This window comes from Myotis myotis, unplaced genomic scaffold, assembly GCF_014108235.1.
Source record: "Myotis myotis isolate mMyoMyo1 unplaced genomic scaffold, mMyoMyo1.p scaffold_m19_p_8, whole genome shotgun sequence".
NCBI classification, from domain to species: domain Eukaryota; kingdom Metazoa; phylum Chordata; class Mammalia; order Chiroptera; family Vespertilionidae; genus Myotis; species Myotis myotis.
The window spans coordinates 62,501,342-62,515,958 of NW_023416390.1; the positions used below are offsets into that span (position 1 = coordinate 62,501,342).

At 42.4% G+C, this 14,617-nt stretch overlaps 1 pseudogene; it reads right to left on the reverse strand.

Annotated features, from left to right (window-relative positions):
• Positions 1 to 273: 273 nt before the first annotated feature.
• LOC118662057 lies at positions 274 to 711 on the reverse strand (annotated as a pseudogene).
• Between the last annotated feature and the right edge of the window lie 13,906 nt (positions 712 to 14,617).

Consider the following 14,617-nt stretch of genomic DNA (forward strand, 5'->3'; position numbering starts at 1 on the left):
ATTATTATTCTTTAATCAGAGAGGAAGGGAGAGGGAGAGAGAGATAGAAACATCAATGATGAGAGAATCATTGATCAGCTGCCTCCTGCACGCCCCCCACTGAGGATCGAGCCGCAATCGGGGCATGTGCCCCAGACCGGAATCGAGTCCAGAACCTTTCAGTCTGCCGATGTTCTATCCACTGAGCCAAGCTGGCCAGGGCTAATTACTTAATTTTTATTTTAATTAATTATTTTTTTTTCTCATGTCACCAATTTTTAATGGGTTTTTCCTTTATAAATGCACCAGAGAACCATGCAATGCTGCAGGGTTGGGTGCCATCCTGGACCACAAATCTGCACACTCCTTTACTACTGGTCCTGTGATGACGGAACCTTTCATTTCCCCTTTATTGTTTACTGTGACCCCCGCATTATCTTCAAAATAAAGAAACATGCCATCTTTTCTCCGGCATGACTTTCGTTGTCGAATTACCACTGCTGGATGTACCCCTTTCTGAGCTCTGGTTTGCCTTTTTTGACTGTGGCCATCACCATGTCACCCACACGGCAGCAGGAAGTCTGTTCAGTCGTCCCCTGTTCCCCTCACAGAAATAATATACAGATTTTTGGCTCCTGTGTTGTCGGCACAGTTGATCACAGCTCCTACTGGAAGACCCAGGGAAATCCGGAATTTCTCCCTGGAGGACCAACCATGTCCTCTCTTCGACATCTTGGATGCCGGAAAGGCTAATTACTTACTTTTTAGTTGTCATTAAAAAAATCAAGGTTCCCAAAGAACTTGTATGCATATATGCATAATCCATCGACAGAATATAATGTGGTGAAGGCCTGGGGCAGGGGAAAGGGAGAGGGTGCAGGCTAGAAGGGGCTGATGGGGAAGAAAAGGGGGGCGTCTGTAATACTTTCAACAATAAAGATTTTTAAAAAAGGAATGAAGAAACATATGCTTTGCTCAACCTGCTGTAATAAATTTTATTAAATTGAAAACAGAAAATAAGACAATAAAATCAAGGTTTCTAAAAAGTAAGAATTCTAATTTGAAAGAAATTGTGTGGTTTTGGTAACAAAAGATATGAGGAATGGAGACACGTTTTGAATGGAAAAAAGTGAGTTGTTCTAAAGCTGGTTATTTCTGAATGGGTAAAAAGTTTTGTGAAAGTTATAGAAAGGTTTGTAAAGAGAAATGTTAAAAGGAAATTATATAAGTGAAACAGGCCAGTAAACCAGGATAAATGGAATAGGGAAATAGACAGTTCCTGACCTAATAGCAGTGTGCAGCCATCTAGTAAATCCTATCTTCCCTAAACCAAGGACACTTAAGAGTAAATGGTTTTGACACCTCCGCCCCAACCAGAGAGTGAATAGCTTAAATCACCCTACTCTGGGGGACATAACAGAAATCCAATTAGTGCCATTTGCCAGCCACACCCAAGGACAGACAAGTTAAGAGAATAAACCTCATTTTGGCACATCAGCATAAAGCTGATCAATATTCTATTGGGATCCTCCCCTAAGATATCCCTTAAATGCCCAGACTTTAAAACCCTCAAACACAACCCAGCCAGTGTTGCTTGGTGGTTGAGCATTAACCCATGAACCAAGAGGTCACCAGTTCAATTTCCTGTTAGGGCACATGCACATGTTGTGGGCTCAATCTCCAGTAGGGGGCATGTGCCCTGCCTGGGAATCAAACCCCGTGACCTCTTTGTTCATGGGTCATGTTCGACCACTGAGCAACACTGGCCGGGCCCAACTGAATTTAAAACTGTTTTAAAATATCTCTACATATAAAAGCCTAAGGGACCGAACGACTGAATGGCTGGTCACTATCATGTGCACTGACCACTAGGAGGCAGACGCTCAATGCAGGAGTTGTCCCCTGGTGGTCAGTGTGCTCCCACAGCCAACCTCCCGTGGCCAGTCAAACTCCGTGGTCCCTCCCTCTGGCCGGCCCCGATCAACCCTGATCGGGACTGGGCGAGACAGCCAGGCTGAGGGCCTCACCCGTGCACGAATTCATGCACCAGGCCTCTAGTAATTAATAATCGAGAATGTAACATTTAAATTAGAATGTGCTTCTTTATTTTTATTTTTCTCTTTTCCCTGAGAGTTGTTTTTATGTAAAATTCTATGGGCCCAACAGGAAAAAATGATTGAAAGATTAACTAAGTAAGCTGTCAGCCCAACTAAGGAATAACTGTGTGGAGAGGATTCAAGCATCTGGTTGACAGTTGGACTAGATGAACTCTGAATTTTGCAACACCAAAGTGACTAATATAAGGGGGTTTGGGGAAAGTAGAATGGAAAGTTTGGTTTCAACCTTGTTTTTCTATCTTGGGTCCCAAGTTGTGGGTATGTAAGCATGTCAGGGGAAGCTTAAGGGAGCAGTGTTTCGTCAAAGAAGCGTGCCAAGCTCAGGAATCTTTTCTTCCTCTCTTCTCCTTCCTCTTTTCTCTTTTCCTCTTCCTCTTTTCTTTACTTTGACATCGAATGAATAACTTCTCTCAACTTTCTAAGCCTCCTCTTTCTTGAATTCCCATATAAAATGACTTGGGCTCACTTTCCAAATAATAAGAGAGAGTTCACTGCCAGACACACAAATCTGTCTTCTCTTTTCCAATCAATCTGAAAATAATGTCTTCCTAAAGACAGTGACTAGTTTTGTCTATGCCATTTTATAATGTCATACAAAGGTTCACATGCAAATACTACTTATCCACATTGTAGCTTATGTCAGAATTTATTTCTGCTTTCTAAGTTCTGCATTTTGTTTATTCACTCATCTCACTACAATTTTTTTGAATGATATACCTGTAGCCCATAATTCTACTTTTGCCCACCCCTATATTCAAAGGCTACTCCTGTGTAAAACGTACTACTTTCATTGCTATGGTAACCACTCTTCCCACAATGGCCAGATGTTCGTTTGGTGGAGACAGTGGGCATAATTGCAGAAACATTGGGCTTGATAGTACTTATGTTCTGTGCCCATAACCAAAATACATTGCTTTTCACTGTTACACAGGGGTTGCCGCAAATCAAGAGACAGCAGAAGAGAGCCGGGAATTCTTTGCTTCCCCAACCTCCTCACCATCCAAACCTCCTCACCCAACTCCCTACTTCTGGTTGGCTGGGTTTTGAGACCACACTGTAAATTAGCCGCAGAAGAGACCAGGGACATGGCTTCCAATGCTCTTTCCCTGCGCCATGTGAGCTCCCCTGAACCTCACATTATCGTCATGTGTTTTCAGTAAGGATCTCCAGGGATGGGCAAACTTTTTGACTCGAGGGCCACAATGGGTTCTTAAACTGGACCGGAGGGCCGGAACAAAAGCATGGATGGAGTGTTTGTGTGAACTCATATAAATTCAAAGTAAACATCATTACATAAAAGGGTATGGTCTTTTTTTTTTTTTTAGTTTTATTCATTTCAAATGGGCCGGATCCGGCCCGTGGGCTGTAGTTTGTCCACGGCTGATTCTAGCCACACGGGGGCAGGACCCCACACTATATAGAATGACATAGAGAATGATTTTTTTTCTTGCATGAGATAACTTTCATTTGTTATCACAGTTGTCAAAGCAGATGAAAATAAAGCTGTCGCTGAGTCACAGACACCTCAATGGCACACCCTCTCTTCTACATGGTCTAGATGTAACTTCTCCAAAGATTTCTTGGAAAACTGACTTCTTTGTGTCTCCCAGGAACATTATTTTGGTCTCAGGTCAGAAAAGCATAGTTTAGCTCTAATTTAAGTTAGTATTTATTGAACTCTTTTTAAAAAATGTATTTTATTGATTTTTTACAGAGAGGAAGGCAGAGGGAGAGTTAGAAACATCAATGAGAGAGAAACATCGATCAGCTGCCTCCTGCACACCCACTACTGGGGATGTGCTTGCAACCAAGTACATGGCCTTGACCGGAATTGAACCTGGGACCCTTGGCTCTATCCACTGAGCCAAACCGGTTAGGGCTTTATTGAACTCTTTTTCCTTATTATTTTCTTCTGGGATTCTCTACATGTCCATTTCTAATGTCTTTGTCGTAATAGTGTGCTCCAAGAAGTTTCAGACAATAGAAATCAATCCAAAAATTAATAGTACATAAAAGATATTTACTTTTCCAAGAAGTGAAGCAAATTAGTATGAAATATGAGATAGTGCCATTTTTTTCCCCCTCAACTTTATGTCTCCAACATTGCAAGGAACTTCCCCTGTAATCAAATTCTCTTCTTTCTTCCAAAAAGAAGTTTATTACAAAGAGCCTAGTTAACTGCCTCAGGGAGTTGATGGAAGTCCCATCTCTTTGAGTCATGGCGCGTAACTCAGTGGGAGTCACTTCCACACAGAGCCTTAGTGAAGATGATCTCACTATTTCATACCTCATGTCTGCACTTTGGTTTACGTAGGAAGGTTGCTTTCCCTGATGAACAAAGTCCTGTCTGAGACAAAGTTGATCTTGCATTTTTATATGCCACCCCTCCCAGTTAGACATGAATCACACTCTTCACATTTAGGCTTGTGGTACTAATAGCTCAACTAGTGAATGATGCTCCCACTCCAGACTGTTACTGGCATTTGTTATTTGACGTCTATGATATAACCAGTAGTGAGTGCACTTTAAGTGAAACCCTCAGTCAGCAGTACAACATCCTGGGAGGAGACTGGACCACTACCTCAAGCATATGGGTCCTGTTGCTCTTCTGCCTTCCAGACAGTGGCAAGGAGATACTATGATCCCAGGGATGAAAAAGAATGAGCTCCCCTAAAGTAACTGTCTCACTGGAATACCTAGCTAACATCAACATTCATCTGTAGTTCACTTTGGGACTTTGATGAGGTATAAACTGTTCGTCCTTCATAGAGATGCTACAAGGCCTTATTAAAAAATGTTTAGAAGAGGGAAGGCAGGGGAGGGTGAGAGGGGGGGTAAGGGATCAACCAAAGGAATTGTATCCATGTATATAAGCATCACCAAAGGACACAGGCACCAGGGGGTAAGGGCATGTGCTGGGGGATGGCAGTGGCCAGGGAAAGGTCAATGGGGGAAAAAGGAGACATATGTAATACTTTAAACAATAAAAAATTTGTCCTAGCTGGTTTGGCTCAGTGGATAGAACATCAGCCTGCAGACTAAAGGGTCCCAGGTTCAAATCCAGTTAAGGGCACATACCCTGGTTGCAAATGGGATCCCTAGTGGCGGACATGTGGGAGGCAGCCTATCAATGATTCTCAGCATTGATGTTTCTCTCTCTCTCTCCCTCTCCCTTCCTCTCTGAAATCAATAAAAATATATTTAAAAAAGATAAAGAATAAAAAAAAAAAGTTTGAATCCCTCATGATGCCCTGGCCTGTATGGCTCATTTGGTTGGAGCTTTGTCCCCACACATTAAAGGGCCACGGGTTCCATTCTCAGTCAGGGCACATATCTAGGTTGTGGGCTCTATCCCCTGTCAGGGTGCATGCAGGAGGCAATCAATCGATGTTGCTCTCTCACATCAGTGTTTTTTTTCTTTCTTTCTCCCCTTCTCTCTCTCTAAAAAAAATAATTAAAAACAAAAAGTTTGGATCCCCCACGAAGTCCTACTACCCTCAAGCTTATCTGGAGATTTGGGTAAGAATAGGGTTGATGAGCTTCATTATTTATAAAATCAAGAGTGCTGATAAAAAAGTAAAGCTTTGAAAGCTTTAAGTTGTAGGCCTGCTCATAGTCATCATTAACCAGCTTTAACTTGGAGTGCACATCAGATGAAATGTCAGTCTGGCTGTAAATTTAAGCAACATGGACTCTCACTGCATAAGTGCTGTTTCCTTCATGTCATTAGTGAATGTACCTGTAAGATGCAAAGACTTTAAAGTTAATTCTTTAGAAATCTATAAATGGCTTAGGAGAAAAGTGAGATACCTGAAATTTTATGCCCAATTTTATGTAGCTGTGGATATTTCTGGGAAGAGTATACCTCATTCCTAACAGAGCTTCAAAGATGTATGCTACTCCCTCACTCTCTAAATGATTTTAAATGACTCTATTATGATGTATATAGTTCCAAATTATTCAATCAATCAATTTTCATTCATTTATTCAGGAATAAATATAGGATAAGTGACTGCCTAAGAATAGTACTACATTTGACATTTAGGGAGAGACAAAGAAACAGTACAACTCTTGATTTGGAAAAGATTCCCATTTTCTTGGGATGAATTCCACAAAATTAGCAATGCAAGGCTATAAATGTGCCTAGTATGTGGTATGGACAACATGCTAAAATAATTCAGAGTGGGGAAGGATCACTGCTTCTGAGGTTGTTGGACAAGGAGCTGAAGTTGAGCCTGGGGCTGCATCAGCAGCCTGATGCTGGTGTTCACCAGCATGCCCTGGGCGTTCATACCCCATATTAAATAATGACATACTTTTGTGCCAATTGGTTGCAGTCTTTCCCTACACCCACTGCAGTGCCTCCACTGCCCTGGCCATACCTGCTCCTCCACCAGGAATTCCCAACACTCACCAACACCCTTCTCCCCCCGCCCTTCCCACACACACACCCCACCACCACCTTCCCAGGATCCAGTTACTGTAGGATTAATGACTGGCCCAGGAAGGATTCCCTAGGACACCCATCCAGCACTCTTGGCTAGAGCCTCCCTGATGATTCAGTGCCTGTACTGATCAGCTCATATTTTAGATATCACCACTGCATTTAAAGCATGATATGTGTTGGTTGGAAGTTCACTTGTACAACTGTAGGATGGAAATAATAGCAAGGAGAGGAAAAACATCTCAGAAAAGGAAAATGATGAGGATGAGAAGGAGCCCAGTTTGTTGATAAGATTATTCTGCACAACGGAATACTATCTATAATAATAAAAGGGTAATATGTTGATTAGACCAGACGTCATTCCTGATGAAGCTGGGGCTGGAGGGAAGCCAATCCCGGGTCCATGTGCCTGTGGGCGGCCCAGGGGAAGCCAGCTGGAATCCCAGGTGCCTGCTGGTGGCCAGAGGAGGGAAGCCCTGGTCTCGGGTACCCAAGGGAAGCCAGTGTCAGCAGCCGGGGGAAGGAGGGACTACTCTTGCACAAATTTTCATGCTTCAGGCCTCTAGTGCTGTTATAAAAAAGAAGGAACTTTTACCATTTGCAACAGCATAGATGGAACTGGAGAGCATTATGCTAAGCAAAATCAACCAGTGACCTCACTCATATGTGGGATATAATGATCAACATAAACTGATGAACAAAAATGGATCCAGAGAAACCAAGATGGCGGCATAGGTAAACACCGGAGATTGCTGCCTCACACAACCACTTCAAAAATACAACTAAAAGACAAAACGAACATCATCCAGAATCATAGGAAGGTTGGCTAAGTGGAAATTCTACAACTAGAAGGAAAGAGAAAAGCACACTGAGACTCAGAGGAGGTGCGGAAGTAAAGTGCAGAGGTATGCAGGCACACATGGAAAGGGCTGGCAACTGAGGACACCATTGTCTTTTTCAAGTGGGAGGGGATCTCAAGCTCCTGACTGCTCTGAGCTCCAGTTCTGGGCAAGTCTCTGGGGACCCAGACTCATACGGGAGAAACTGGACTGTCTGGCATTGGTTGGAACTCGAGGGCAGCTTTCTCTCAGAGGTGCTTGCAGCGATTACTGGGACACTGAAACGCGGGGCCTCTTAGGGTAGGACTGAGGAGCAGCCATAGAGGCTTGCTCCACACTGTTGACCCCCTGAGACCCCGCCCCACCCAAGCTGTGCACAGGGACTTTTGCATATGAAAGGCCTGGCCCTTTGCAATATGAAAATTACCTAACAAACTGCAGCTGGGTCAGAGAGACCCAGAACTTCTAAAAGAAGACCCAAGTCCCCACTGCAGCTTGCATTGCTTCACAGCTGGGCCTCATCTGGGCACCTCCAAACCTAAAACAAAGGAGAGGAATCTGCAGATCTCTCCATAGCTCCTGCTGGGTAGCCTCAGGCAGAGGCTAAATTAGCACCTCCTTAGAGATCCAAGAGCCAGTGTACCCAGTGGTCAGAGTGGGACCATCCAGACTACAACTCCTCAGATCCATAAGGGACACACTCAGGGGGCAAACTCAGTGAGCACCAAAGCCCCACTGAACCAAGTCTTGCCCCAGAAGGGTGTCTCCAGCACAGAAGTTCTCCCACTGTAGACGCAGCTGATTCTCACAGCCAATTGGCCTGGAGGTCAATTCCTCCCAGTGATACCTACAACAATCAAGGCTTAACTACAACAAGACTGTGCACAAAGCCCACAAAGGGGTGCACCAAGAGTGTCCACCTCAGGTAACTGGGGAGGCTGAGCCACTGGGCCCTATAGGACACCTGGCACAGAAAGCCACTCTATCAACACAGGGAAGCATACAAAATTCGGAAACAAAGAAACAGGTCACAAATGACATAAATGGAGAAAAGCAAACTACTGGATATAGAGTTCAAAACCACGGTTATAAGGTTTTTCAAGAATTTTCTAGAAACCGCCTATAAATTTAGTGAGACCCTCGATAAATCTAGTGAGACCCTCGAGGTTGTGATAAAGGACCAACTAGAAATTAAGCATACACTGACTGAAATAAAGAATATTATACAGAGTTCCAACAGCAAACTAGAGGATCACAAGAATCAAGTCAAAGATTTGAAATACAAAGAAGCAAAAAACACTCAACCAGAAAAACAAAAAGAAAAAAGAATCCAAAAATATGAAGATAGTGTAAGGAGCCTCTGGGACAACTTCAAGTGTACCAACATCCGAATTATTGGGGTGCAGGAAGAAGAGAGAGAGCAAGATATTGAAAACCTATTTGAAGAAATAATGACAGAAAACTTCCCCTACCTGGTGAAAGAAATAGACTTTCAAGTCCAGGAAGCACAGAGAACCCCAAACAAAAGGAATCCAAAGAGAACCACACCAAGACACATCATAATTAAAATGCCAAGAGCAAAAGACAAAGAGAGAATCTTAAAAGCAGCAAGAGAAAGACAGTCAGTTACCTACAAGGGAGTACCCATACGACTGTCAGCTGATTTCTCAACAGAAACTATGCAGGCCAGAGGGGAGCTTCACAGATCAGGAAAAGCTAAAGGAGTTCATCACCACCAAACCAGTATTGTATGAAATGCTGAAAGGTATCCTTTAAGAAGAGGAAGAAGAAAAAAAAGGTAAAGATACAAATTATGAACAACAAATACACATCTATCAACAAGTGAATCTAAAAATCAAGTGAATAAATAATCTGATGAACAGAATAAACTGGTGAATATAATAGAATCAGGGGCATAGAAAGGGAGTGGACTAACTATTCTCGGGGGTGGGGAAAGGGGCGTGGGGAGTGTGGGAAGAGACTGGACAAAAATCGTACACCTATAGATGAGGACGGGGGAGGGGGGGTGTAAAGGCAGAGGGTGTGGTGGGACCTGGGTGGAGGGGAGCTATGGGGGGAAAAAAGAGGAACAACTGTAATAATCTGAACAATAAATATTTAATTAAAAAAAATGGATCCAGAGACAAGGTGGCACTGAGCAGACCCTCCAACCTTGGGGAGAAGGCAGGGGGCGGGGGTTAGAGATCAACCAAAGGACTTGCATGCAAACATATTAGCAAGACCAATTGACACAGACACTGGGGCAGTGGGGGCTTGCCCTTGGGGGTAGGAGTGGCCAGGGGGGATTAATTGGGGGAATAAGGAGAAATGTAATACTTTAAACAATAAAATAAAAAAACATAAAAATATAAGCTGTTCTGGAATGGGATGGCTTACTAGGTTAGCTGGATATAAACAAGGGGATTCTGGATAATAAAGTTCAAAAGACAAGCTGCAGCTAGCTTGTTGTGGAAACAGTATGGGATTGGGACCATGGGAAGGGTAGGCCTTGCAGTCCGGAGTTTGGGCTGTAAATAATCTTAGATGTCATTTTTGAGTGCTTAAGGTGTGGAATGAGTTGATCAATGTGGCACTTTTGTAACAATAATCTTGCAGGAGTGTGTAGCATAAAAGGACAGCGGAGTCATTAGCAGGGTAAATTCCAGATGTAAATTGGCCATCATGAAAAGTCTTGTGGAAATGAAACCACCAACTATGAATTTTAATGCAAGAGGGTGTGGAGGGAAAGAGACCCAGGCTTCGATACATGAATAAAACTGGGTAGAATATTTGAAATGGAGTCTTAAGAAACCTGGGCCATGTGGTCACATTGTCCCTAGGAGGAGAGCAGAACATCTTAGTGGCCACAGAAGGGAGATCTATGAAGAGCAGGGAAAATTGCATTACTCCTTGGGATAACTTCAGGGCAGTATGATCATGACTAGATCACAAAAATGCCACTGAACAATTACCTGTCCCTTTAAGTGAAGTTCATGAAATAATATGACAAAAAATAGTTAGGAGAGAGAGAGAGAGAAAGAAAGAGAGAGGAAGAGAGCAAAAGAATATGAATGAATCTTGGACTTATTATTTGGCTGACTTATTCTTACTTGTTCTGTCTAATTCTAGACTAGCAATGTAGCAAGCCTTGGCAGTCTAAAAACCCTCCCTAGCACGCACTGCGCAATTCCAGGGAACACCAGGGCGTTGTACAGTGCACATCAGTGTGGTTATGTTTTGGGGGAGGGTGCCTTCTGTGTCCCCACCTGTTTCTGGTGGAAGTGGAGCTCTTGGGGTGCCACAAGAACAGGAATTTCCCCACGGGAGAATGAGGTTTCATGGGAAGCTTTATTGATGATGCAATATCAAGGGAGTTCCCTTCCAATGTCCCATCTCCCTCTGTCTCACCATGGAAAAAATCCAGCTGGCACAGCTGGCCTGATTCAGTGTTTGAGCATCAATCTATGAGCCAGGAGGTCACGGTTTGATTCCTGGTTGGGGCACATGCCCAGGTTGTGGGCTTGATCCTCACTGGGGACATGCAGAAGGTGGCTGATCAATGATTCTTTCTCCCTCTCACTTCCTCTCTGAAATCAATAAAAATATATTTTAAAAAAGAAAAGTCCAGCTGTGTTTTCAGCAGGTCCAAGATCAAAGCCATTTCCCAGAGTCTTCACTCCATATTAAAGCACAGTCCAGGCTAGCATCTGGCTAGCTTAGCTTGTGTTCCCAGCTGCAGTGCATTGTGTCACATGGCGGGCTAGCAGGCGTCACAGAGAAAGCAAGCAAGTGCAGGGAAGCAGGAACAGCGCAAGATGAACAAGAGAGTGAGAGCTCTTTGTCTTGGGGTTATAACTAGGAGCTTAACCAATTAAGCCTTCAGGATTTCACATGCTTGCATTGCTCTGCCCCCTAGCCACTGATCTATGTTCCCAGGTTAGACTGAGAAGCAAGCACCTCCCCTATAGTATCCCAGTTTTCCCTCTTTGATCCGTTTCCCAGTGATTTGCAGGGGATGGACCAGTGGTTCCCTGGGGAAAGTGAAGTTGCAGCTTCCTGGTGAAGCTGCCCAGATGACCATGCTTATGAATCTGGCTTCCCCTTTGCTTTCTTCCTATTATTAATATCAACTAGCTAGTAATGATGGTAACAGTTATATGCAATCGCTTTGGTGATGCCATGAGATTTTAACTTTTATTTAAATTATCTAGTTATTATCTCCTATTTCAAATCACTCCCAAAACTCAACTCTTCTCCTTAAAGCTTAAGACCAGAAGACAATATTCAGTAATATTATTTTATTTTGAATTTACTATTCAAAAACCATTTTTTTATGTACATTAGCTCATTTAATACTCACAAATACCTCATCATTATTAAGTAAACATTACTATCTTCATTTTATATTTGAGGAAACTCAGAAACTGAGCTTCAGAAAGTTAAAGGGAAGCATGATCAGAACTCACATTTTTGTGTGTGCACCTATTATGTGCCAGACCCCATTACATATGCCCAGGTTTGTAGGGGTCAGAGCAGACTTAACCCGGCTGTCCCGGTCATCTTAAGGTGTTGCAATATCCAAGCCAAGCCAACCTACCAGCCGTTGTTCACCCACCTGAGACAACTTTGCTTTGAGTATTGGTACCAAAATTAGAGTTTTTATTCTTCAAATGGTTGGAAAACAGCTGAGGTCATCCTCCCAAAAGCCAATAATGTTTCCAGTCCAATTCATAAAGTCACTAAGTAATAAGATCTGAAGGGCACTTTTTCTGTTTTATTTTTATTGGGAATGGGCCCTGTTTTTATTTATAATTTCTCTGGAGGAGTTGAAGCACTGAGAGAGACAAATTACCCTTGGCTTGATGTATCCAATATCATCAGGCTGCCCCATGCAGATATTATGTTATTAAAATGAGCACTGCCGTATGAGATCATTCTATCTTGTTACATTGTACCCAGGGCAAGCTATTTAAAATAAACTGAAATAAATACTGAATGAAAGAGAAAAGAATATTCCTTTCAAGTTTCCCAGATATACTTGTTTTGTTCTTTTTTTTTTTTTTTTTTTCCTGGCTTCTCCTTGTTTCCTCTTTCTACCTTTTTTACATCATTTTGACCCAATTCACCCTCATGGTTCATTCCGCCCTTTCCATTTCAGAGTTGCTGTAATGGTAGCCTGGCCGCAGACAGGGGACCATTGTTCTCTGTCGGAGATGGCGTGGAAGACAGGGTGAACAGTTGCTCTTTCTACTGAGGACGCCTACAAATGTCTTGTCTTCCATCCAGGGACGAACACACCAGACTGGCAAACAGGAAGAGGGCCTCATGTTCCCTGACTGATCCAGGACAGCGAGAGCGACGCAGTACACAGTACCCGTCCGTTGGAATGACCATTTCTGGCCACTCTCTGCTATTTTAGTGAACTGGTCAGTCTATATAGCCTCATGGCTTAAAGTGGAGTGAAGGACCAGCACCATCAGCATCACTTAGCTACGTCTGAAATGCAGAACCTCCACCCTAAACCTATGGAATCCGGATCTGCCATGTTAACACGATCCCCAGCTGATTCATCTGGGTTTGAGAAGTCCTGGTTTACAAGATGTCTTTTCTCCACAAACACATTTTTCTCTTTCTTGCAACTGTGACACACGGTGCAATGGAAACCAACAGAATTATATACTATACTGAGATATATCTTAGAAGGAATTATGTCCCTACGTAGAACTAGGTTCCCTAAGACCAAGAGAAAACAACCTTAACTTCGAACAAAAAGTTGAGCCTTTTTGCCTGATATGTTTTTAATACTCTGAGATCAGAGAACTTCCGTGCTGCAGTGATTTGACTCCTCTTGTAGAGAACTAGTCAAACCAGGGAAATAATCACAATTCAAGCACCCAAATCTTTCTTCTTGGCAATCCCTAGAACTCCTCAAACAGCCCTTCGGGTAAAGATAAATCACAAATTTTCAAATAAAAGTAGTCAAGCAAAGTAAATATTTTCTAAGATTCCTTTTGCCGTTCTCAGTATGTTTATGCATGTTTTTGTCACAGCTGAGCTCCCCAGAAGTTACACTGATTTATTTGGATGCTTGGCCTGATTCTTGCTCATTTGGGATTTTGGGTGATAACACAGTGAGAATTCACTATTTTGATTTTTTCCCAATATCCCGAGGCCACATTCTCTTTAAGCATTCCGAGAAAAGAATCTCAAGGTTCTTTACGCTTTTTCTCTCCTGTGATTTTAAGTTCAAGCCAAACTATTGGGCTTATCCTATCATCGCTTATCTAAGAGACCTCTGCCAGAGCAGCATTCCATTCCTTTTCACTTTTATTCCAATCCACCTCCTCTAACTTGACCTCTTCTGTGGGGAAAACTTTCCCTGACCTCCTGAGAGGGAGGGGGCTACTCTTTCCTTTGTGTTGTATTTCTACTGGTATTCTACCTCTTCAAACTGAATACAAGCAAAGCAGGAAAACATCAGTAATATTCTCAGATTGCCTTAACATAAGTTCCTTAATATAATATTAAGGTTTACTGCTTGATCTCTTATAGCCTCGGATATTAAGCAGCAATGTTTATTTTTGAGCTTCTAGTTCATGAGTAAAACACTTGTCCTTTTCCCAGCACTGTCAGACAGTGGCGTTATTCTCTAAATACTTTAACAAGACAGAACTTTCTGACCGACCAATTATGTTTATATGATAAATCAGTGGTTCAGACATGATTCAAGAAGATAACATACTTTATCCTTTAAATTTATTTTACGTGGATGACTTCTATTTCTAAAAGTTTGATATATCTCACAATATTTTATTCACATATACAAACTTATTTAGACACACTAATATGAAAATGTATACATTGGGCCCGGAGTATTTGACTCCTAGTCTTGTACCTAACCACTTGTTAGAATAAGTATGTAGCGTGTACCAGGTATAGCCACTTTATTAGTAACTGCAGGTGACACAAAATAAATAAAAAATGGTCTTTGTCTTCAAAGTACTTCTCTGGGTAGGAAGACAAAGCAGAAGAAATGTATGAGAAAAAAAGGTCTCAATGTATAAGTAACAACTACCATTGGTTGAGCACTTACCATGGGTGCTTAGTCCTTGACATATATCAGTATCATTCACAACAGCTCCATTTTACAGGTGAGAAAACTGATGCTGGGAAACCTGGGTAACGTGAAATGGGAATTCAAATCCACATCTGATATCAAAACCATGCTCTTAACTATA